The following is a 24929-nucleotide window of genomic DNA, read 5'->3' on the forward strand; positions in this document are numbered from 1 at the left end:
ATAGCAATAGAGTATGAGGTTGGGTGTGAGTGGGATGTTCTTTGGAGGGTTAGTTTGGGCTGGATGGCCTGCTTTTACACTGGAGAGATTTTATAAACCTCTTTGTTTTCTTTTAACATCAGTAGGGACATAATAGTACCTTTTGCTATCAATTACATTGTGTCACTGTAAAATATCTGGGAACAGACCACCTCCTCAACCTTTCAGTTCGGTAACAGTCAGCGCATCTAAGGAGGTGGAGTTTGGCATCAATGGTAAAGTAAGTATGCTCATTGCTGACCTTGAAGGAAGCTTAGCTGAGCAAGCTAATGGTCATTGGTAAGACTTTTAATTGTCTTGCTGTGCAGTTGATTTTATTGCTACTTAATTTCCACCATAGAGCAATTGCAGCATTATCAAAAAAAGCATTAACAAATTCTCACAGACAATTGAAATGAAAATGCTAAAATCAAATAACATTTAAAAACTTTAGATTTAGAATAATTGGAACAGACACTTGACAGAAACTGAAATATTCTGAAAATGTTTTTCTTATAAAACATAGCTTAAACAATTCAGTTTAAAAATAACGTGATTATTCTGGAGTCATTTATAGCACTCCACAGCATGACACTGTTTTTTGTTCCTGGTCCAGATCTGTTGTTTATTAATAGTTATTACTCTGATCACTTTTAAAAATCCAGTTATATCAGTAATAAGATATTACTTTACCATAGAATCCCTGCAACGCCAATAGTTCCTTTCAGCCCATCAAATCTGCACTCAGCCTCTGAAGAGTGTGCTAACCATATAAGCTCTCCCCAGCCCCATCCCCATAGCCCCACCTTTTCCATTGCTAATCTACCTTGCCTGCACATCCCTGGAAATTGTGGGCAATTTAGCATGGTCAATCCACCTAACCTGCACAATTTTGGACTGTCAGAAGGAACCAGAGCACCTGGAGGAAACCAGGGAGCATGTGTAAACACCAGACATGTACTCACCCAAGGCTGAAATCAAACCCAGATTCCTGGCGCTGTGAGGCAGCAGTGTAAACCACTGTACCACAGTACTAGCCTTTATATGGTGGTAATGTTAGAATGGAAGTTCTGTCAAAGCAACTGATTTCAATGATTGTGGATTCTACCGGTCAAGTGTTCTTACAATGAATAGCAGATTGCAATTTCAGTATTTGCATATTAATCTGCCGATGTGCTGAGCTCTGAAGTTGCGGGCAGTATCAGGAGAGTAATTGCAGCAAAGGCTGACAGTTCACTATCAAACCTCCTGGCAAAATCTGGAGCATTTGGAAACAAACATAGTGCATCATTTGCAAGTTAACAGTCATGGGTATGTTCCAATTTAAATTAAACCCTTTTTTGATGTAGCCAAACTAATAATCTAAAGTGAAACCTCTAAATAGGGAAATATTTCACAAACAGTCAAATATTTACCTCCTATATTTCTTGGAACTTTATTTTTCTATGTTGGTTCTCTATTGCTTTAATCAACGCTTCCTAGATAAAACTATTCCTGCAACTAATGCTGCAGTTTGTATTAAAAATAAAGACAGCTCCTGAATGTTCCTTAAGTAAACAAACCAAATTGAAGTAAATTGTGATCTGCATTGTCTGTAGGATCTCCTCTATTTATGATTGCCTCTATTTATAAATTGCGTCCTCTAACTGAACAGTCATTTTATGATCTCTATGGAAGAGTCTTTCAAATATAGGTTTATTAGAGAACACAGGCTTTTTACAAAACAAAGTAATTTAAACATTTGAAGCAGCCTGCAACTATTCCAGTCACTTTATCAGTCTCTTGCATAGAATAGAACAACTTCCTGTGCAATTTGTGGATAAGGTTGTTCTGTGGAATGTACTGTACAGAATGACATGTGCTGCTGTGTAATGTATTGACCATCTGTTTCCAGTTGGCACTGTTATACAGAATTCTGGGAGTAATTATAATGGAGTACAGAGGTCATTTCTCTGTAATGACCACAGTGCTAATTCTTACATTCCATGAAAGATTCAGGTTCGAACGTTTAGTAGAAACCTAGTAGTCATTGAGTCTCTTGGTTAGACCTGATAATGGCTATTCCAGTTTAGTCTCACTGCTTATGGAAATAATACAGGCAATTTAAAAGTACCCAGAGAGAGATTTATCATGTAATATAAAATATCCAATTACCTACTATTTTTCCATAACTTCAGTTAGCTAGGCTTATAAATATCTGCTGAATAACTATCAATTGATTTTACAGAGTATAATAACAGAAAAATAAGCATGCTACCAATAAAAGACACTTTATTATAACGCATGTACTATTTATTATTAAAATGTATATGACCGAGTGATTGCACTTCATGTCCGAGATTAGAATCACAGGAATCTGCAAAGCTCAAGGAATTGGTGATTTGCAATGGAAACAAAATCAGAAATTTAAACAGATTATTGATCTTCCATAGCATTGTATATGAGGAATTAAATCAAATATGGGTGAAATAAGAATAGAGGCAGAAGAGTATTTGGTCAGAGTGCACAAATATATTTCTCAATAGACAAGATCTTTTCCCCAGGTGGGGGAGTCCAGAACTAGAGGGCATAGGTTTAAGGTGAGAGGGGAAAGATTTAAAAGGTACTTAAGGGGCAACTTTTTCACACAGAGGGTGGCGTGTGTGCATGTGTGTGTGTTTGTGGAATGAGCTGCCAGAGGAAGAGGTGGAAGTTGGTACTATTACAACATTGAAAAGGCATCTGATGGGGGCATGAATAGAAAGGGTTTAGAGGTATATGGGTCATATGCTGGTACATGGGACTAGATTTATTTAGGATATCTAATCAGCATGGATAAGTTGGAAGTAAGGGTCTGTACAGCTCTATGACTCTATGACTCAGTCCTATTTTCTAATATTTTGCTTTATTGTTGCTTTTATTTCCTATTATATATTTTTATATCCATAAGAATTGCCACAGAGAATGGTGGAATTAGAAAGCACTTTAAAAAACAGGGCTTTCAGGGATGGTCTAGAGAATGAGATTAGTTGAATTACTCTTGCAAAAATCTAGCACAGACATTGTGATGATCATGGCTCATATTATTGTTAGACTAGCCATTATGGAGACATGGCTGCAGGATGATCAGGACTGGGAAATAAACATTCCGGGTTGTTAGATTTACAGAAGGGATACAGAAAGCAGCAGAGGAGGTGGAGTAGCATTACTGATGAGAAACAGAGTCACTTCTGTGATGAGGGAGAATATGAAGAGGAGAAAATACCCAGTAGACATCATATGGATGGAATTGAGACACTGCAAAGGTACTAAAGCCACAATAGGTTCTATATGTAGACCACTTGATAGCAACTCAAAAGTACTACATTGTATTAATGCTGAAAATAGGCAACTATGTGGTAAAGATTAGGAGCACAGTTGGCCCAATGAAGGCTGAGATATTGTCAATGACCATGGAGAAAACACAGAAATGCTGAACTACTATTTTGCTCCCGTATTCACACGAGAAAAGGAGAATAGATTTCCTACATTGTGGAAACAGGCCATTTGGCCTGACGAGTCCACACTGACCCTCCGAAGAGTAAACCACCCAAACCCATTTCCCCCTGACTAATGCACCTAACCCTATGAGCAATTTAGCATGGCCAATTCACCTGGCCTGCACATCTGTGGACTGTGGGAGGAAACCCATACAGACACAGGGAGAATGTGGAAACTCCACACAGATAGTGCTGTGAGGCAGCGGTGCTAATCCTTGAGCCACCAAGCCTATTTTGCTACAATAGATTGCCAGAAGTCTCAAATAAATTAAGAGGATGAAGGACGAGGTCTAAATAAAATTTGCTTTTGTAAATCATCAATAATGGTGAAAATAATACTTCTAAAGAATGTCAAATCCCCAGGACCTGATCGTTTGCATCTATGCATGTTAAAGGAGGTTCAAGAGCACATTGTGATTTCCTAACCATAATCTTACAGAGTTCCCTGGATTTGGGAGTTATACCTTTTCTCATATTACTCTACACTTTCAGAAGGCTAACAGAGGGAATGTAAGGAATTACAGATCAGTTAGCCTAACATCTATGGTGGAAAAATTGTTAAAGTCTATAATCAAGGATGAGGTAACTGATCACCTCAAAAAAAATTCAGTTAATCAGGGAATCCAGCATGGATTCATGAAAGGTAGGTCATGCCTGACAAACCTCATTGAGATTTTTGATGAGGGTGACAAAGGACATGGACAGAAATAAGTGTTGGATTCTGTTTACTTGGGCTGACAGAAAGTTTTTGATACAGTCCTAAAGTGGAAGCCAATGGAATTATATAGTCATAGAGTCATAGAGATGTACAGCATGGAAACAAACTCTTCGATCCAATCTGTCCATGCTGACCAGATATCCTAAATTAATCTAGTCCCATTTGGCAGCAGTTGGCCCATATCCCTTTAAACCCTTCTGATTCATATACCCATCCCGCCTTTTAAATGTTGTAATTGTATCAGCCTCCACTACTTCCTCTGGTAACTCATTTTATAAGCGCACCATTCTTTGCATGAAAATGTTGCCCCTTAGATCTCTTTTAAATTCTTCCCCTCTCACCCCAAATCTATGCTCTCTTGTTCTGAACTGCCCCACCCCAGGGAAAAGACCTTGTCTTTTTACTCTATTCATGCCATTCATGATTTTATAAACCTCTATAAGGTCACCCCTCAGCCTCCTATGCTCCAGAGAAAATAGCCCCAGCCTGTTCAGCCTCTCCTTATAGTTCAAATCCTCCAACTCTGGCAACACCCTTGTAAATCTTTTTTGAAGATTTTCAAGTTTTACAATAGTCTTCTTATGGGAAGGAGATCAGAATTGCATGCAATATTCCAAAAGTGGTCTAACCAATGTTCTGTACAGCTGCAACATCATCTCCTAACTCCTTAGATTAGATTATTTACAGTGTGGAAACAGGCTCTTCGGCCCAACAAGTCCACACTGCCCCTCCAAAGAGCAACCCACCCAGACACATTCCCCTACCTTTACACCTTTACCCCTTCACCTAACACTACGGGCAATTTAACATGGCCAATTCACCTGACCTGCACATTTTTGGATTGTGGGAGGAACCCAGAGCACCCGGAGGAAACCCACGCAGACACGGGGAGAACGTGCAAACTCCACACAGAGAGTCGCCTGAGATGGGAATTGAACCCGGGTCTCTGGCGCTGTGGGGCAGCAGAGCTAACCACTGTGCCACCATGCCACCCATGATGGCACAGTGCTCCTATTCTATACGTTTGAGGTATTTTAAGTGTTTTTTTGGAATTGAAGGCAAATTACTGAGGTGGATAGGAAATGAGTTGAGCTGCAGGAAACAGAGTTCGAATAATGGGTAAGTACTCAAATTAGCAAGATGTGATGAATTGTGTCTCATAGGGATCTGTGTTATCTGTGTTGATCTTAATTATTCACACTCTGCATTAATGACTTTGATAATGGCACTAAAAGCCAAATATCCATATTTGCTGATAATGCAAAATTCGGCAGTATTGTAATGTTGATTTAAAATTACAACATGATGTTCATAGATTAGGTAGATGGGCAAAGCTGTGGCAGATAGATTTTAATAAAAGCAAATGAGAGATTATCCATTTCAGACCGAAGAAGGACAAATTGGCTTTTTTTATAAGGCAGAAAGCAAAATACAGTGATGTGTAGCTCTTAAAATGCTAGAAATAGGTGCAGAAAATAGTCAAGAAGGCAAATGGAATGTTGGTCTTTATATCAAAAGGGCTGGAGCATAAGGATGAAGACATTATGCTGCGGTTGTACAAAATCCTAATTAGACCCTAGTTAGAATACTGGGCACAGATCTGGGCACCACATCTCAGAAGGCCTGCTTTGGCCCTGGAGATATTTCAGTGCAAGTTTACAAGGATAATACCTGCACTTCAGGGACTAAGTTATGAGGAGAGATTAGTCAAATTATGCCTGTATCCTCTAAAATTTAGAAGGTTAAGTCTTGATCTAATTGAGGTTTTCAGGCTCTTAACAGGGAAAGATAGGTAGATAAAGATAAACCATTTCAACTGGTTGAAGATTCTAGAACCAGAGAGCACAGTCTAAGAATTAGTGCCAGGTCACTTCAGAGAGCTGTTAGAAAGCAGTCCTCTATGTGAAGAAAGGTGGAGGTTTGGAATTCTCTTCCTCAAATGGTAGTTGTTGCTAAATCAATTGTGAATTTAAATCTGAGATAGACAAATTTTTACTAAGCAAAGGTAACAAGGAATATGAACCGAAGGTAGGTATATGGAGTTAGGCCACAAATCAGCATGATCTTATTGCGTGATGGAACAGGCTCAAGGGGCTGAATGGTCTGCTCCTGTTCCTATGTGATCCTCTCAGTCAGATCATAGACTGAAATTAGATTACATTACAGATTAGATTACATTGCAGTGTGGAAACAGGCCCTTCGGCCCAACAAGTCCACACCGACCCGCCGAAGCACAACCCACCCATACCCCTACATTTACCCCTTACCTAACACTATGGGCAATTTAGCATGGCCAATTCACCTGACCTGCACATCTTTGGACTGTGGGAGGAAACCGGAGCACCCGGAGGAAACCCACGCAGACACGGGGAGAACGTACAAACTCCACACAGTCAGTCGCCTGAGGCGGGAATTGAACCCGGGTCTCTGGCGGTGTGAGGCAGCAGTGCTAACCACTGTGCCACCGTAATTTGATAGATCATCTTTGTTTGTCTTTGGTTGAAAAGGAATGCGTAATGTTGTAGATTCAATTTTAAATATAAACAGAGGTTTACTGCATAAAAGACGTGAAGATAAAATAGAAAACAACAAATTATTTACATATAATACCTGTTACAAGATATTGAAACACACGGTAAAAATACAATCCCATTAGTCCCAACAGCATCTTATTATATTATACATTACAAAGCGACATGGTGGCACAGTGGTTAGCAGCTCCAGTGAACTGGGTGCAATTCCAGCCTTAAGCAACTGTGTGTGTGGAGATTGCATGTTCTCCCTATGTCTGCGTGGGTTTCTGTCGGGTGATCCGGTTTGCTCCCACAGTACAAAGGTGTGCAAGTTAGGTTGATTGGCCATGTTAAATTGGCCCGTTGTGTCTAGTCATGTGTGGGCTAGGTGAGCTAGCCATGATAAATGTGCAGTTACAGAGATGGGAGTGGGTCTGAGTGGGATGCTCTTTGGAGGGTTGGTGCAGACTTGATGGGCTGAAAGGCCTCTGGCTGCACTGGAGGGAGTCTATGATTCTATTCAGACTCCACGGAAAATTTCCTTCTCTATTCTACAAAGGTTTGGCTTAGCTGAGGCTTGAGAATCTTACTTGATTCGTCATGTAACTGAGCTTAGACTTTCTCAATTTCATATAACTCCTTCGCTCTTTTAACCCAGCACATCAGGGCTGTAACTTTTAAACTAAACTTCTAATATTGAGAGGCCTCTTTATTAATGATACTAAACTACCTGTTTTTCACAGGAGCAACTATTTGATCGTTCCAACTTCAGTAAAGACTTCTTCAAAGTGCCAGCTGAAATCCAAAATAATTTCTGATTTTTTTTAATCTGATGGCCTAATGCCTCACATTGTTTACTTTGTTCGTTCATAAGCTCTCACAAATTCCCATTACCTCCCCAAACACACTCTCTCAGACAGTTTTCGAAAGAAATCACCATGGCTACAGAAATGCCTCCATGCTAATCATTGAACCACTCCAGATGAACAGAAAACCCAGTAGCTACTACTTCAAAATCCAAAAGTCCAAAAAATATATAAACCACATGTTAAACCACAGCACAATGAATTGAAAGGCTTCTGTATAGCGCCAGGAGATCTTGTCTGTGATTTTTCTGGGTAGAAGGACATCGTCACCATGTCTGTTTCCTTGACTGGGTCTAAAGGTCTATTTCATTAGTAATGGTAGAGGAACAGCCACCAGGGAGTCTTAACAAGATGAGGTTCTTGTCTGAATAAGGTGCAGCTTATTGCATGATAGGAATTATGAATAAATTACATTAGTTAGTTAGACATTGTAACTAAGTATATTGTGAGACAGAGATACCAAATCTATCCCGAAACTAATCTCCTCATTTCCCCATTCAATTTGGATATAGTTTAATGAAATCTCCAACGTTAACTATTGCAGAACCATGACCTTAAACAACATCACCAAACCCTAAAACACAGAACTCAGCTACAAGCCTATCTCCACTGTATCTGAAAGGAAAAAGACAAATGTTGAAATTGTGCTGAGGACAGAGAACTGAAAGAAAGTGGTGTACATACATCTTCAGCTTGCAAATTCAGAGAGATTGTGAGATGAGGACAAAATAGGATGTGAGAAGAATTAGAAGCGAGCATACTGCCTTGTTGGTTGCTTCAGTCCTGATATGTGGCTGTGGCCTCAGTCAGGTTCATTCCTGTGGTGGGGAACACAGTCTCTTCCATAGCAGTTTCAACAATTTCTCAATTAGGTGATGCTGACTCTGGTTAGAGGGCAATGTGTCAGTGAGTATCATGCAATACTTTTGGGTTTGGGGGCTGTCAAAGTGTGAGTAGCTCACGGTGTGTTCAGGCTGTGCATTGGAGGCTTGTAGCAGACCTATAGGTGTGATCCTTCTGGCATTCTGTAGACAGATAATTCATTTCTTCTTCTGTCTCTTTAGTGGTCTTTGGTGCAGCATCAGAAAATCCTGGCATCTGTTCTCTGGGATGTTGTGACACACTTGTACCTTGCACAGATTAATCTCATTTTTACAATGTCTTCCAGCAGCTGGTCCAGCCAAAATGCAGTCCTATTTGAAAGACTCATGCTGTCTTGCATACCTACTGTGGTTTGCAGTAAACCACCAGAGTGTTTAGAACTGGCTGCATGCTGCAAGCATTTAAAAGATCAACTACTGCGGTAGTGAGCTAGAAATCAAGTCCCACTATCCCTGGAGTTGTCATAAAAGATTTTGAAAAGTGTGTAAAATTCCCCAGATTACCTGTTTGTTAGACCCAGGTTGACAGAAATCACAGACCAGGTTTCTGTACTTAAGAATTGCTGTCATTTATAAATGAATAGGCTTTTTTTAAATGGTTAAAATTTGTGTGTGTGTGTGTTATATTACATATTTTATATCTTACGTGTTGTCAGCATATACCTCCACTAATTAAAACTTTAACACCCTCAAAAGCTCCCCCTGACACACACATCTGGACAGACACAGACAGGAAAAATTACGTGTTATGAGTAAAGGGGAAATCTGGGAAGGTAGTTCAATGGCTGGTTTCACAGAAATTGCTGAGATGATTCTTTTGTTGATCAGAATGCTGTTTTGCAATTCTCCAGATGCTTTCACCAGTTTGCAGAAGGCACAGGGTGATTGGTTCACTTTTCTAAAAGATTTCTCACATATTAATTAAAAGGCAAAGCTTACAACATATGTTTATGGAAACATTAATTAGTTTTCTTCAGATTTGAAGTGTCTTTTTAAATGGCAGAGAACAGTGATGGCTTCTGAGCCTGGGGGGCTATGATGGCTTCTCCCAATTTTGTTCACAGCCCCAAGCTGCTTAGTTGCCTGGGAGCCAATCACACCACTGTTGGCAAGCAGAAGGTCGTTGTCAGCAATAACTGGTTTCGAGTCCACAGAACAATCAGCTACTTGTTGTTAGTCAAAGTCCTTAAACACCCCAAAGCCCCTACTCATCTACAAACTTGACTTCCACTACTGTTTGAGGCAGCAGATATGTAAAAGCACTTACAATGAATGTTAGGTTATTTGTTTTCAAACAGTGCTACAATCCTTCAACAATCCTTGGTTTTTTAGGATAGTTCGGTTCCTATTTCAGTTCATAATAAAAAGAGAACAGTGAAATAAAAAAAAGGCACTGACTTTACAACACAGTATAAAGTTTGCATCAAAGAAGCAACTGTTCACATTGCAATCCCTGCTCCTGCTTTCAGTCTTATTGCATTTCATGTTCTGTTCTGCACATGGATGTAGGAATGGACATTAGAAAAAGGTGACAAAAAGTACCAGGATAGAGGAGTCCAAAACTAGAGGGCATAGGTTTGAGGTGAAAGGGGAAAGATTTAAAAGGTACCTGAGAGGCAACTTTTTCACACAGAGGGTGGTGTGTGTATGGAATGAATTGCCAGAGGAAGTAATGAAGACTGGTACAATTATAACATTCAAAATTGGCTAGTAATTCGCAAGGGTTTAGAGGGATATGGGCCAAATGCTAGCAAATGGGACTAGGTTAATTTAAGATATCTTGTTGGCATGGACAAGTTGACCAAAAGGTCTGTTTCTCTGCTGTGCAACTCCAGGACTCTGTTGCTCTATGATGTACAAATGTGTCATTTTTCCATACTCACAAAGTTATACATCTGCATATATACTAATTTCAATTAAATCTTAATAGGACAAGTGTATTGGTCTACTTTTGTAGCAATTCATCAAAAAAACCTTTGTCCAACCAGTATATTCTGTAATAATACAGTAGACATTTTAAATGTTTTCACAGTTCATTCTTTGCTGATTCCATCCTTGCCAATTATGTATTTTATGCACTAATACCATTGTCAACAAATCTCAGTTTATGCTTCACAAAGAAAAAGAGCTGACAAAGTTGCTCATTTATAATTCCTGATTTGGAGATGCTGATGCTGGACTGGGGTGGGAGAAAGTGAGGACTGCAGTTGCTGGAGATCAGAGTCGAGAATGCCCGAAATGTTGATTTTCCTGCTCCTGTGATGCTGCCTGACCTGCTGTGCTTTTCCTGTGCTCTGGACTGGGGTGGACAAAGTTAAAAATCACACAACACCAAGTTATAGTCCAACAGATTTAATTGGAAACATTAGCTTTCGAGGTGCTGCCTCTTCATCAGGTGATTTTGGAACATGGCCATACGACACAGAATTTAGAGCAAAAGGGTTACAGTGTCATGGAGTTGTAATGATCTATTAAACAACTTTAGTTAAAAATCACACAACACCAGGTTATAGTTCTTAATTTAGATTAAGTCTTTCATCTTTGAGAATGGGATATGGTGGTTTAGATTCTTTAATATGTAAATCCCAGAATTACATTCTCAAGGTGGTGTCAACTTATCTAATAATAAGTATCATTTCAGCTCAGACAATATGTATGAAGGTAAAGCCTGTACCAATGTTGAGTCAATTCTCTTTCTGAAGTGGGACTTAAAGAATCTTACATGTATTTATGCAGTTTTTGAGCAAAATAAAATGTAATGCTGCAAATACAAATTCACCCCATAAACTTATATCTGTGTGTGTGAAGGAGAGACAGAGTGTGTGTGTTTATGTGAGTGTGTGTCTCTGAGAGAGAGAGTGTATAGCGCAGTGGGGTCACTTGTAGTGTGACATGAACCCAAGGTCCCAGTTGAGGCCTTCCCCATGGTATCCAACTTGGCTATCAGCCTCTGCTTTGCCATTTTGCCTTATTGCTTGTCTGAAATCGGCCTTGGAGGATGGTAACCTGGAGGTCCAAGGCCGAATGTCCCAGACCAGTGGAGTGTTCCCTGACTGGGAGGGAATAATCCTGTCTGGTGATCATTGTGCGGTGTCTATTTGTCTGTAGTCATAGCATCTGTTCAGTCTTGCCAACATACCATGCCTCAGGGCATCCTTGCCTGCAGCATATCAGGTAGACGATGTTGGCTGAGTCACATGAGTATCTGCTGCGTATATGGTAGGTGTTGTCCCCACATAAAATGGTGGTATCTGTTTTGACATTCTGACACGTTTTGCAGTGGCTGCTGTGAGAGGGTTGTACGGTGTTGTGGTCGATGTTGTCCTGAAGGTTGGGCGGTTTGCTGCGAACAATAATCTGTTAGAGGTTTGGTGGTTATTTATAGGCAAGAAGTGGAGTTGTAGGGAAGGTCTTGGAAAGGTGCTCATCCTCATCGATAATATGTTGCAGGCCGTGAAGAACATAGGAAGTAGTGGACAATGAAGGTACCCTATCGGTTGCAGGCCCTGTCTGTCTCCTGAGGAGGTCATTGCAGTTTCTCACTGTGGCATGTCAGAACTGGTGGTCGACGAGTTGAGTGTCATACCCTGTTCTTATGAGGGCATCCTTGACCACTTTCAGGTATCCGTCATGTTCCTCCTCATCTGAACAGATCCTGTGTATGTGTAGGGCTTGTCCGTAGGAGATGGCTATTTTAATATGTTTCGGGTGGAAGCTAGAGGAGTGCAACATCGTGAGGTTATCCGTGGTTCTGGTAGAATGAGGTGCTGAGGTACCCATCCTTGATTTATGATTCCTCACAGAGTCAATTTTTCTTGATAATGGATGTAGTTTCTCTTTGTTATACTTTCTTTCAGAAATGGATCCACCTAGTAGGTTAAAGAACATCACACAAAAATACTTTTATTTTCAGGTAAGTACATTTACTTTTTGTGGAATTTGTAACTACCATGATGGACTTCATCTTTACCAGCCCTGCCTCCAACTGTTAGCTCATAATTAAAAATGGAGCTTGGTTCAGGCAATGAACTATGGAAACTGTGCTCTGTTTATAGGAACTGAACTGACGCAAGCCTGGCATTAAGTGCTTGAAGAAACCATTTTTTAAGCAGAGTCTCATTTATTTAGAGGCGAAAAGCATTATCTTTAACATTACGTTATTGTTCCTGACATCTGGACACATTTAATCATAAAATCTATCTCTGCCACTGTCAATTGTAAAACAAATGTTTTTACAGCTAATAGGTACTTTCACATGTCAAGTTACAAATCTAGCAGTTTAGAAAGTAAGTTCAGTGTGTCAGCAAAGCTGTAGATCACTAATGACTTGAATTCAGTTTGACTGTTCTCTTTTTTGCACTCTGTGGGATGTCAGAATATTTAATTCATGATGTTAAAAAGATCCTTAAATGTCAGAATAATTATGTCACAGCAGGCATTTAAAACATTGGAAAATGTCATCTGACTGAGTGCATTCCATGCTCTTTGTTATTTTAGAAAACTAATGAGTGACTGACATATATAGGGGTCATGCTGTAAATTACAGCCGTGACTAAAGATGTATAATTTGCATCTTCCAAACTTCATAACACCCATTTTGCTTTAACTAGATCAGTTGTCCATGCACTGCATTGTATCCCACACCTTATAAAAAATTCTCATTACTTTAAAACAAGGCAGTATCCATCAATATTTTTTAATATTAAAAATGCATTTTCTTCTATGAATCCTATTACTGCTACAGGGCATTATTTTAAAGCATTTTAGTATCTCTGACCTTCTGAATTCTTTCACAAGGTAAAATATATGTTGTTTTTGAATTTCAAACGAACAATGCAGAGGATTTTGAGGTGATGTAGAGTGCCGGTAGCCAAGGAAACGAGGTCAGAGAGATTGGTCTGCTGGATTCACAACACAACTCAATGTTTTCTTGCAATATTTTTCAAACTGTAACTAATGAAATTTCTCTTTTAGATTTAATTTTTAAATCTAAATCTGAATTTTGAGCCTGTGTAAATACAGATAAGACTGCATGTAAGCAATCACATTACCAACCCTTGTCATACCAAGACATTGCAGTGTCTTGGTGTCTTGGTAACACAAGGATTGGTATTGTGTTTGCTCACATGGTGACATTGCAGTCTCATCTGTATCCTTTGAGGAAAGCGTGAAATGTAATTAAGGTGTACCTCCTGAAGCAGGAAAGGAAATAGTGATGGCTCCTCTTTATTCTCAGGACACCAGTGTCATTGGCAAGAAAATTGTTCATTGCCCAATGGACCTTCTCCTACTTGATACAACTGAATAATTTTCTGGGCTGTTGAAGAATTTACCACATTGGTGTGGGATTGGAATTATATATGTAAGATACAAGGTTTTCTACCCTGAAAGATGTGAGTAAACCAGTTCGGTCTTTTATGACCATTCAACAGCTTTATGTTCATTTTTACTGCAAGCAACAACTCAAATTCCAGATTTTGTTCTTAACCTGCTATGGTGGGAGGTGTATTGAACTTCTGTACATTACTTGTCCAGGTCCCGTGATTATTACACCAGTAAAGAGCAATTATACCACCATAAATTCCAGAGCTTCTGTTGATTTGCTTGCAGGAAGCATGAAGGAGGTCTGCAGGTGGAGTTCACTTGCCTATTCGATTAGCTCTGGCAATACAATGTTGGAAGGGGAGTCTAAATATGAAGTCCATAAATGGACAGAAAATAAAGAATTTAAAGAAGTATCTTTATGAAATAGAAGAGTAATAGAGGTTAAGGAGCACAAGCATGTTTAAGATAAATTAAATTGTGGTTGATCAGTGCCTGCATTCTACTTACCAACCTTTGATCCATTTCACTGCTACTCTTACACATTAAGAATTTCTTGATGTCAATCTTGAACACAACATCCATAGCCTTTTGATGCCTGGGTGTGTATGTGGGAAGTGCACTGTGATAACTTTACAGGCCATTCCACCCTTGCAAACCTGCTGGCAGGGCCCAATGATATTCATAACTGTTTTCCAACATATAACTTTTTAGTGACCTCTATTTCCTATCTCTTTCACACTACTCCCAATATTGGCAGCTAAATTGAGAGCTCTGATCTTTGAAATCTTATTGAAAGATCTCTGAACAATGAAATAAATGACTCAGTGGGTACTGTCATTGCTCAAGACATGTCCATAAATAAGTCAAGGTGAAGTATGCTGGGTTGTGTTTTAATTGGCAATCCTGCCATAGAGAGCCCATCCATTAGGGTTTAAGTTACTTTGAGGAGCCAGCCATGTTTATGTTGCAGTGACCCCAGTCAGGTTGGCTGTCCAAGAACACTTGTCTACTGCTTGCTTCAGCCTGCTTTTAATGTTAGGTGAATGGAAGTATTAATCCTCAGAATGGATGGAACTACCCATTGTGTTTATGGGGCAATCAGATTAGAAAATATACCCCCAAGGATGTTTCTCATGCAAGATCTTTCATTCATATTAGTCATTGGTATGCTGGTAGAACTCTAGTATGCAGCTTTCAATAGCTTCCATTACATAGTTTGTTACAGAAGTTAGACTAATCAGTTTGACTTGGATTTACTGTTTTAAAATATCAACATTACATATGATCCTTTCATCCTATTGTGCTAACCTCACCCAGCAAAAAAATGTTTTCTATTTTGTGGAAGTCGTATTAGTATATACTTGAAAATTTATCCTTCTTACTCTTTACCACCAACCCCCAAAATACGTTGTTAAAGTACAGTATTGATATAATAACAATACATATACTGAGGTGGCACAGTGGCTCAGTGGTTAGCACTACAGCCTCACAGTGCCAGGTTCCTGGGTTTGATTCCAGCCTTAGGTGACAGTCTGTGTGGAATTTGCACATTCTCCCCATGTCTGTGGGTTACCTCTGGGTGCTCTGGTTTCCTCCCACAATCCAAAGGTGTGCAGGTCTGGTGGAGAGGCCATGCTAAGTTGTCCATAGTGCTGGGTGCATTAGTCAGAGGGAGATGGGTCTGGGTGGGCTGTTCTTCGGAGGGTCAGTGTGGACTTGTTGGGCTGAAGGGCCTGTTTGCACACTGTAGGAAATCTAAGCTAATTAGAGCTTTTGATTGTTTGGCTAGGATGCATTCTGGGTGATTTAAATTAATATATTGCAATTAAATTAGATTCAGTTTAGCAGCAGCTAAACTCATAAAACAGAGTATCTGAAGGATACGAATTAGGATTCAACATATCAGGAATTAGCAACAGGTGAGAAAATACAGGAAATACTGAGCAGGTTTGGCAGTATCTGTGGAGAAAAACAGAGTTAACATTTTGAGTCCAATTCAACTCCATTGGCCTGCATGGTAACTCAGTGGTGAGAATTGCTGCCTCACAATGTCAGGGACCTGGGTTCAATTCCAGCCTTGGGTGACTGCCTGTGTAGAGCTTGTATGTTTTCCTTGTGTCTGTGTGGATTTCCTCTTGGTGCTCCAGTTTCCTCTCACAGTCCAAAGATGTGCAGGTTAAGTTGCATAGCCATACTAAAATGCCCTTGTATCCAGGAATATGCGGACTAGGTGGATTAACCATGGTAAATGCGGAGTTATGGGTCTGAGTGGATGTTCTTCGAAGGATCAGTGCAGCCTTGATTACCTGAATGGTCTCTGCCTGCAGTGGAGGGATTCTACGATTCCAGTGACCCTTAGTCAGAACTGAAAATGGTATTTATACTGATATTGGGATATGGATTTGTGGTGCTTGAGAAAGATATCAAATTGATGAAGATGGTGCCCAGAGACATTAAAAAAAGACAAAGGAATTGCTGCTAATAAACTGGGAGAGAGAGAAATGCTGAGTGGGTGCTGGTTGGGTGCATTAGTTAGGGGTAAATGTGGAGTAATAAGGTAGAGGAATGGATCTGTTCGGAGGGTTGGCGTGGACTTGTTGGGCCAAATGGCCTGTTTCCATATTGTAGGGATTCTATTCTATTCTATTTTGACACGAACTGTGAAGAGATGAAAATGAAAACTGAAAAAACCTACTATAAATCAGAAACAAAAACAGGAATTGCTGGAAAAGCTCAGCAGGTCTGGCAGCACCTGTGGAGAGAAATCAAAGCTAATGTCTTGGATCAAGTGAGCCTTCCTCAGAATTGTTTGACCAGGTATTTGCTAAAATTCATTTCCACATCCACATCATAATCCTCAGTGACTGCCTCTCGAACAATTCTGAGGAAAGGTCACTCACCTGATACGTTAACTCAAAATTCTCTCCATCAGAGTTGAAAATGGGTTGGGTGTGCTGGGAGCAACCCATTCAGAGCAGGATGAATGCTCTGAAATTGCTAAACTCAATGCTGAGCCCTGAGGGCTGCAAGGTACCCGGGCGACAGATGAGGTGTTCTTCTTCCTAAGGAGGATGATAAGCAAAATGACAGCATTGAATTCATATGAAATACTGATATTGGGATATGGATTTGTGGTGGTTGAGAAAGATATCAAATTGATGAAGATGATGCCCAGAGAGATTAAAAAAAGAGAAAGGAATTGCTGCTATTGTTATTGTTATATTGCTATTGTTATTTTCCTAGGTCCTGCTATTCTCTGATCAGACAGTGGGTAGTAAGAGTAAAATAAAACAGGGAGTGTTGGACAAATTCACCAGATCAGGCAGCATCTGTGGAGAGTGAAACAAAGTTTTGAGTCCAGTATGATTCTTCTTTGGAATTGGAATCTAAGTAAAATTCTGATCATAAGGATATGTGGGTCACTTTTTAACACTGGACCTGAGGCAACTATAATCTGTTGTATCATTCCAAACCTTTCACTACATATTACATCTGAGTGGTTCACTGAAATAATCTCCCATTATTGTTAGGGACCTTTGGCTGGACAGCAACTTAATAAAATTGCTGTGCACCGATGCACAAGGGTATGCATAATACATCACTAAATTTATTTTCCAGCAAGAATAGGAAACAAATGTTGCTTGGTTTTATCAAATGATGCAGTCCAAAAGAAAATGGAGGAAGATTGGACTTTGTGGTCCCTGAGTGCTTGTATTCAATTTGTCCTGGAAATGAAGCTCCCTCTTTCAATTAAAGGCAATATAAGAACCATGATCTAATGAGGAAAATTGCTGGAGGTCTTGACTCTCTGAAGAGCTAGTTTTACATTCCCCCATCAGCATGTATGGATGTGGGGAGGGGCATGTAAAATCAAGCCCAGATGCTTCCTGTCATACCTCTGTTTGGAAATTCATAGTGAAGTAATACTTGGTGACCAGGCACAATTAGAGATTTGTACATCTGTTCGGATTGTGCATGTCTTCCCACATCTTGGTCTGCTCTCTGAAAACAGTTAACATAAGTTTTCACCAAGTTCGCAGCAATAATGCACAGTTTTTATAACTGAATGCCTGGAATACAATAGAAACTGAAAGAACCTTGAGAAAGGTCTGTGGCTTCAGAGGATGTTTGTGAATAAAACTCTTTGTGCCTTTTGTTAGCTGCTAGTCTGCAAGTACCAGTTTAATATGAGAATTTCATTCCACCAGGACAGACATGATAAACTTTGTGAAATGAAACAATTACACATTTTACCCTTCTCAAATTTTGTATCCAAATGACAATTCTTATCCTTTGGTTATTGTTTGTGAATCGTGACTTCCCTTCGAATTAAAACAAAGATACATGCAGCGCCTCCAAATTTCAATGAAATACTCCATGATTGACTAAAATATGTCACTAGGTTGTCAGAGCTAATTCCAAAATTTGATTAGTACCTTAATCTGTGTGATCATTTCACCTCAAACATTGGAGTGCATATAAATTCAAATTTCCCAGTCACAGTTAATTTTTGTCAAATTATCCATAGAGAGAAATCAAACTCCAAGCCCTTTAATCACTTGGTATTTTTCTGAAGGTTGAAATAAATATGATATTTTGCTATAGGAAAAGACGTTCAGTACTTTATGAAAAAAACAACAGACTAAACATGCCATGTGTGTGTTTCAAATAGTTAGACAGGATGGTGCTTCTATGCTGAGGGTGTTCTGCTTTCTTGTCTGGAAAATTAGATCAATATGGAGACACAGCACGAAGGAAACAGGATTTAAGGGTTTAAGTGATCCTTGTTATTTCAGCTTGCTTCACATGGTTTCTGCTGAGTGGCAGAATCATTAGCTATATGGTCCCCACTGCTTGAAGTGAATGTGATTGTGTGGACTTGATTTTCCCACTACTGTACACACAGTGGGCAGTAAAACATCTGAAGGAAATGTGGGCTGGGTTTTCCACATCAAGGTGGGGGCAGTGTGAGTCAGAAAACACCATCTGCCTTATGAGGATGGGATTTTCACTGCAGTAGAATGGGGGGTATGGGAGGGTGCTGAAAACACAGGCTAAAGTTGAGCCAACTGCCTTTGTGAAGAGTTTAGAAGCAGCCAACGGGCAGCAGAGCGTTGAGGCAGTGTTTGAAAGAGCTTGGTTTTTTCTGTGGAATTTTGTCCAAATTTTAATGCAAGTGGTAAAGTTGTATAGCCCTGCCCTCTCTCATCCCCAAACATCAGTCCCACACTCCCTCATCCCCATTCACACCCCTCCACCTACACCCACTGGCCCCTCGTACTCTCCATAACAATGTATACCACTGTCCAAGGATCTTTCATATCCTCTATGTTCAGCCATGGCACTTACAAGCCCAGTTGCCCACTGTTTTGAACCAGTGAGTCCTGTTGTTGTCAAAGGGGTGACTGGCAGCAGGTGGTGTGACCGGGATTCTTGTGTAGTCACCAAGACCTTCCTCCTCTGCAGCACTACCTCCTATAGACTTACCAACTTTGCAAATCTCCTCAAAATCACCATCACCTCCACCAACTAAGGAAGAGCCAGAACAAAGTAACATTGTAGAATGGGGGGTGGGAGGCGATGGTGGAGGTGTGGGACGTTTGTGATGCTGACCAAGTTGAGCTGTGTGAGTTGAGGGATGACATTAACCACAGCAGTGAAGTTAGAAACAGGAGGTTGAACACCATTATTGGATTAGAATGTTCGAATCTGACTGACATCACAATCTAGGCAAAGGTGAGGACTGCAGATGCTGGAAACCAGAGTTTAGATCAGAGTGGTGCTGGAAAAGCACAGCAGGTCAGGCAGCATCCGAGGAGCAGGAAAATCGACGTTTCAGGCAAAAGCCCTTCATCTGGAATAGAGGCAGGAAACACCACTCTACACATTGCCAGCCACATATGCATTGTTCAGGTTAAAATCCATCCAGGATGGAGAACGGCACAAGCTGTGTCAGGAATGAGTGCAATTGGAGCAAATATCAGTTTTCTTCTTAAAGTGCCACCTATGATGTCAAATATTCATGTTAACTGAAATATCCTCTTAAGTGGTCCCAAGAGACAGCTAGAAACAGTTAAGAACTTCCCAACATTTATTAACTATGACTGACTATGTATAGGAACAGATTATGAATAATTATTTGGTAATACAGAACTTAAACCTCGTTAAACATGAAGTGAAATTTTGATAAATTGTACTCGTCAGGGCTATGAAGCAAGAAACAGACTTGAAAAGGGAACCCAAATATTTACAGCATGAGCCGAGGGTGCTATTGTTTGTGCCAATATTGCTGCATCTCCATTTGACCTCATTCTTTATTTGCAATGTTTAAGGGATACATTAACACGATTTTACATGCCACATCTACAGCCTTCTCCATCTACGTTTTTGTGACATATGATCTGACTTCACACATGTCATTAATGTTTTATGTTACGTTACAGAGGAAAATTTTGCAACTAATGTGCCTGGATTAAAAACATGCATAAATAGCAGGTTTGCAAGACTAAACTGTGACAGATGTTAATTTTGCTTGAACTTCTCTACTGCTGTTATGAAACCCTTGCCTAGCCATGCCTCTCTGTTTCAGACAGAAAATTCATTCCAAACAAAATCTTAAGGAAACTGATGGGAAAGTTGGAACATGGCATGTTTCTGTCTCAGTCTAATTTCCAGTCATTCCAGGAATAAAACTAGAAGAGCTGTGGACTTTCGGCTTCCTGTTCACTCACTCTGTAACACTGTAAAATGATCCTGGAAATGTTTCTGTTTTATATGGGCCTGTAGTAGTGTCTGTGAATTTCTGGAGCAAACTAAGGGGAACATGGGCAGGTAACTTCAAACCTCATTGGTGCCAGTTCCAGTCAGATGCTGGTATGTTGGCAGCAGGCGGCTCCAGTAATCCCAGTGTCGGAAAGTAATAAAACCATGGGTAACCAGTACAGAGTAGATTTAAGACCTTTGCAGCATTTTAGGAACCTTAATATAATACTTCATTAGATTAGACCTCAATGCTAGTTACACTGCCTACTATATGAAAGTAAGACAAATTAACACATTAAATAAATAGCATTAGAAAGCTCCAGTTTAACAGCTCGGAGAGGTAGTTTATTGTACAACCTCATTCAATGTTGCGGCCATTACTTTAAAACAAAGTGCACGTTGACATTGAAGGAGACACTTGAATCTACTTTGCAGAATCAGGTTCATCTCCCTTATCCATTTAAGAGACTGTTATTTTTCAAATAAAAATCAGCCTGTTCAGGACTGTCTTTTGCAGTGAACCAGTAAAAAGACATCATTTATATGTACTTTATTATTCATTTTTTTCCCACACCAGGAAAACACCCATATACATTAACAAGCAAATCCTGTTTAGGACAATGCTGTCATTAAAATGTAAAGGGGATTGGTTAGGGAGAGGAGGAGGGGACCATATCAAGATGGACTTGGATGGGGAAATGAAGCACTCCATCACCTGTGGTACCCACCTCTCTCGAAAGGCTTTAAGAACATTGATGGACACGGTGTGCTCCTTCTCCGATGACTCCCGGGCATGAACCTAACTGTGGAAGAGGGCAGACAGTTGGCAGATATAAGCCCCTCCACAGCCCTCTGCCTGGACCTGTTTATAGCCAGCCTGGCCAGGTCCAAGAGCAGATCCACAAGGAGATCCTCTGACCTGCCCACACCCCTCTTCCCCAAGTGCCCAAAGATCAGGAATGTGGGACTGAAGTGCAACCACAAACACAAAAGAAGGCTTTCAGATAACGAGAAAGGGAGTACAAATGTCCACAGCCAAAATGTACGTGGTCTAAGGACCCCACAGCACCACAAAATAAGCAGTAGGGCTGGGAGTCTTTGAACTGCTGCAATCTGCAGGTATAAGGAACTGCTGCGTGCAATACCCTCTACTCCAGATCCCTGATGGACAGAGGAAGGACTATCACATAGAGACTCTCCACTGGGTATCCCTGCCACCTGCTGAAAAGTAAACACGCAAAGACTTGTCCAGGCCACAGACGTAAGGCTTGACGTGGCTGATGTGCAGCATCAGCCTGTACAAGGACCACCATTTTGCCTCCCTAAATGACACACACCACATACTGAGGAGGCTGCATAGGCAGTGGGGTGCAGACTCCTGAGGGAGGTTCTGACACCTGGGGCCAATGTGAAATTCCGTCCAAACAGAAGTACGCACAGACGGGATTCCACCACACACCTGAGCATCCTCTAACTGGTGCACAATGTTGGTTCTGAGCACCGCTGTTTTCAGGTGTTGGATGGCATTGACCACGAGATGGATGTCTTCTGCTGCCCTGTGCACTAATTCCTGTGGAAGCATCCAGCCCAGGCCTCCACCACACAGCACGGTTCCGACTCTGGTCACCCCTGCAGCCATGACTCTTCTTTCCACCAGCCACTCAAACTCACGATGGAGAAGGTGCGGATTCCTGAGAAATGGCTCTCTGATGATAGCTGCTACTCCTGTCAGCGGGTAAGCCCGCTGCAAGTCGACCATGTTCCAGACATTGATTAGATCCTGGTAAAAAACAGACAGCATCCTGAGGGTGACTTGCAGACCCTTGCAATCAATAAACAGGCAATGTGTGTTGTACTTGAGATCAAGCATTGGCAGAAAAATTACGCCGTCAGGACACACATGTAGGAGGAGGCTCTATGTAAAGGTATCATTGCAAGGTCTGAAGGCAGAAAGGTAGAAGCCTGATGTAGGTATCCTTATTATTCAGATATTCCAGAGATTAACGTAGGGGTAGGGAGATGTCGTCTGCTGGGAACCTGTAGCGCCAATGGGCAGGATGCAAGGGATCGAGGCAGGCTGGGAGGCTAGAGTTGGTGTGAGCCATGACTAACTTCTCAAGGCACTTCATAATTATTGAGTTCAGAGACACTAGGCGGTAGTCATTGTGGCACATTATATGTGTTTTCTTTGGTACTGGGATCACTGTGGTCTTCCTGAAGCAGGTGGGGACTTCGGCAGCACCACCAACACAGGACCTCACTCCGAGCTTCTCTCTAAGCTGTCTCCAGTCTAGTCTAGGGCAGGACACAGTAAGGTAGTCCTGTCTCCTCTCCACTCCTCCAGGTTCCTCCTCTTCCTGTGGAGCATGGCTGACTTCCTCCCATAGTTCCTTACTCTTTGGTCAAGAGTAGGGACACTACCACTGCACCACAAAAACTACCTACAAGACTGTTTTCTTATTTAATTTACTTTTCTAATCAACCTGTTCAGAGATGTCATTAGATACTTCTGGCACAGAGGTGGAATTTGAACTCAGGTCTCTCATTTCAGGGGTAGGAACATTCCCTCTGTGCTACAAATGCTGCCACAAAACTGTTTGAGCCATTTTCTAAATTGTTTTCACCAGTTTGTGTTGGCAAGACCATTGAACGCAACCCATAAAATCCTGGACTCAATTCAGATGTTCCTTTATCTATAAATACTTCAATAGTCAGTTTACATTCCTCTGCGCTTGAGCCCTGCCAAGCCAAAAGCATTCAATTTGGTATTTGACTGAAAAAAAGTACTAAAATGAAATAAATTGTTTAACTCTGGGTAACATTTATATTTTAGAGTTCTGTACTGCAGCTACATAAAGCAATGAATATAGATTAAATATTGAGTTTCTTCTTAATCAAAAGTAATTATTTTACCATTGACTCAGGCATGTACTAGTACTGGCATGGTAGTTATCTTGAAAGTCCTTCACCCTTGTTCACTGGCATAAATAGAACAGAGTGGGTGCATTTGTCATTCTGTTCTAAAAATGCTGGATATTTAAGATCAGAGCGTAGGCTTTTCATCGTCATTCCTGCAGCACACTCCAGCATCATTGTTGATACATCTTGACATCCTGCTTGAGGAGTGGGGAGGGAGGAGAGAAGGCATGGTGAGGACAGGCTCGAAGGCAGAATGGCCTACTCTTGCACCTATTGTCTATTGACATGTGACATAACTAACTGTTACAACATTCATGGGTCAAAGATTTTGTATGTTTAGAGGGCATCAGAACATTAATCTCCTATATGACACCCATTCATCTTTAATTCTTCAGTCAGCCAAATGTCAGCCAAATGGGGAGAGAGTAGGCCCCACATTTTAAACCAGTTTCTCTCCTCTTGCTACTTTCCCAGCTTCCCACCTGTTTGCTTTCAACACTTTTTTTAACGTTGTCCTGCCATCAGTCATAAACTCTAGAAGAAAAAGACTTTATAGCCTTAATTCTAACACCTTTCCTTTAACAGCAGGATGGGCAATAAATGTAACATCTGCATCCCATGAGAGGATATTCATGAGGAAGGACTCCTGAAGAAGGGCTTATTCCCGAAACGTCGATTCTCCTGCTCCTTGGATGCTGCCTGACCTGCTCCGCTTTTCCAGCAACACATTTTTCAGCTCTTTATGGATGTCCTCAGGCTAATTCTGGATCACTGCTATTTTGACCCCTCCAGTGAAAGACTCTGAGTCGATAAGTGGAATCTGCAAGTGACACGGTAATGAAAGGAAGTGCATTAATTGTTATATTTGTATGGTCAACCAACAAAGAACAAAATGACCAAGTCATCTGCTTTCAGTGTTGGTTAATAGATAAATTGAGCTGAGTTCAGGGAGAGGCTGAATAGGTTGGGGCTATTTCCCCTGAAGTGTAGGAGGCTGAGGTTTATAAAATTGTGAGGGCCATGAATAGTTTTTTTTCCTAGGGGAGGAAAGTCCATATCTAGAGGGCATAGATTTAAGGTGAGAAGGGAAAGATTTAAAAAGAACCCGAGGGGTAACATTTTCACGTACGGGGTGGAGAGTGTATGGAATTATCTGCCAGAGGAAGTGATGGAGGCGGGTATTTTACAACATTGAAAAGGCATCTGGATGGGGATATGAATAGGAAGGGTTCAGATGGAAATGGGCCAAGTGCTGGCAAATGGGACTAGGTTAGGATAGATTAGGTCAGATTGGGATAGTTGGTTGGGCCTGTTTCCATGCTGTACAACTCTTTGACTCTATGACTTTAAATGTTGACCAGGGAGATCCTGATTCTTCTTTGAATAGTGCCATGGGACCACTTACATTC

The 24929-nt window shown here is 40.7% G+C and overlaps 1 long non-coding RNA gene across 2 annotated transcripts in view; it reads right to left on the bottom strand.

The window, feature by feature from the left end:
- Nucleotides 1-24929, bottom strand: part of LOC148152114 (uncharacterized) — a 96611-nt gene that overhangs the window by 45492 nt on the left and 26190 nt on the right. The window contains exon 3 of one of the 2 annotated variants that reach the window (XR_015757883.1): nt 10878-12383. The exons of the other annotated variant lie outside the window; for it this stretch is intronic. This is a non-coding gene — a long non-coding RNA (uncharacterized LOC148152114). Of the gene's footprint in view, nt 1-10877; nt 12384-24929 lie in introns of those variants that run through there. 2 annotated transcript variants of the gene reach the window in all.

This window comes from Chiloscyllium plagiosum, unplaced genomic scaffold, assembly GCF_037043375.1.
Source record: "Chiloscyllium plagiosum isolate Xiang-an unplaced genomic scaffold, Cpla_swu_hap1 HiC_scaffold_1, whole genome shotgun sequence".
Classification (NCBI taxonomy): Eukaryota; Metazoa; Chordata; class Chondrichthyes; order Orectolobiformes; family Hemiscylliidae; genus Chiloscyllium; species Chiloscyllium plagiosum.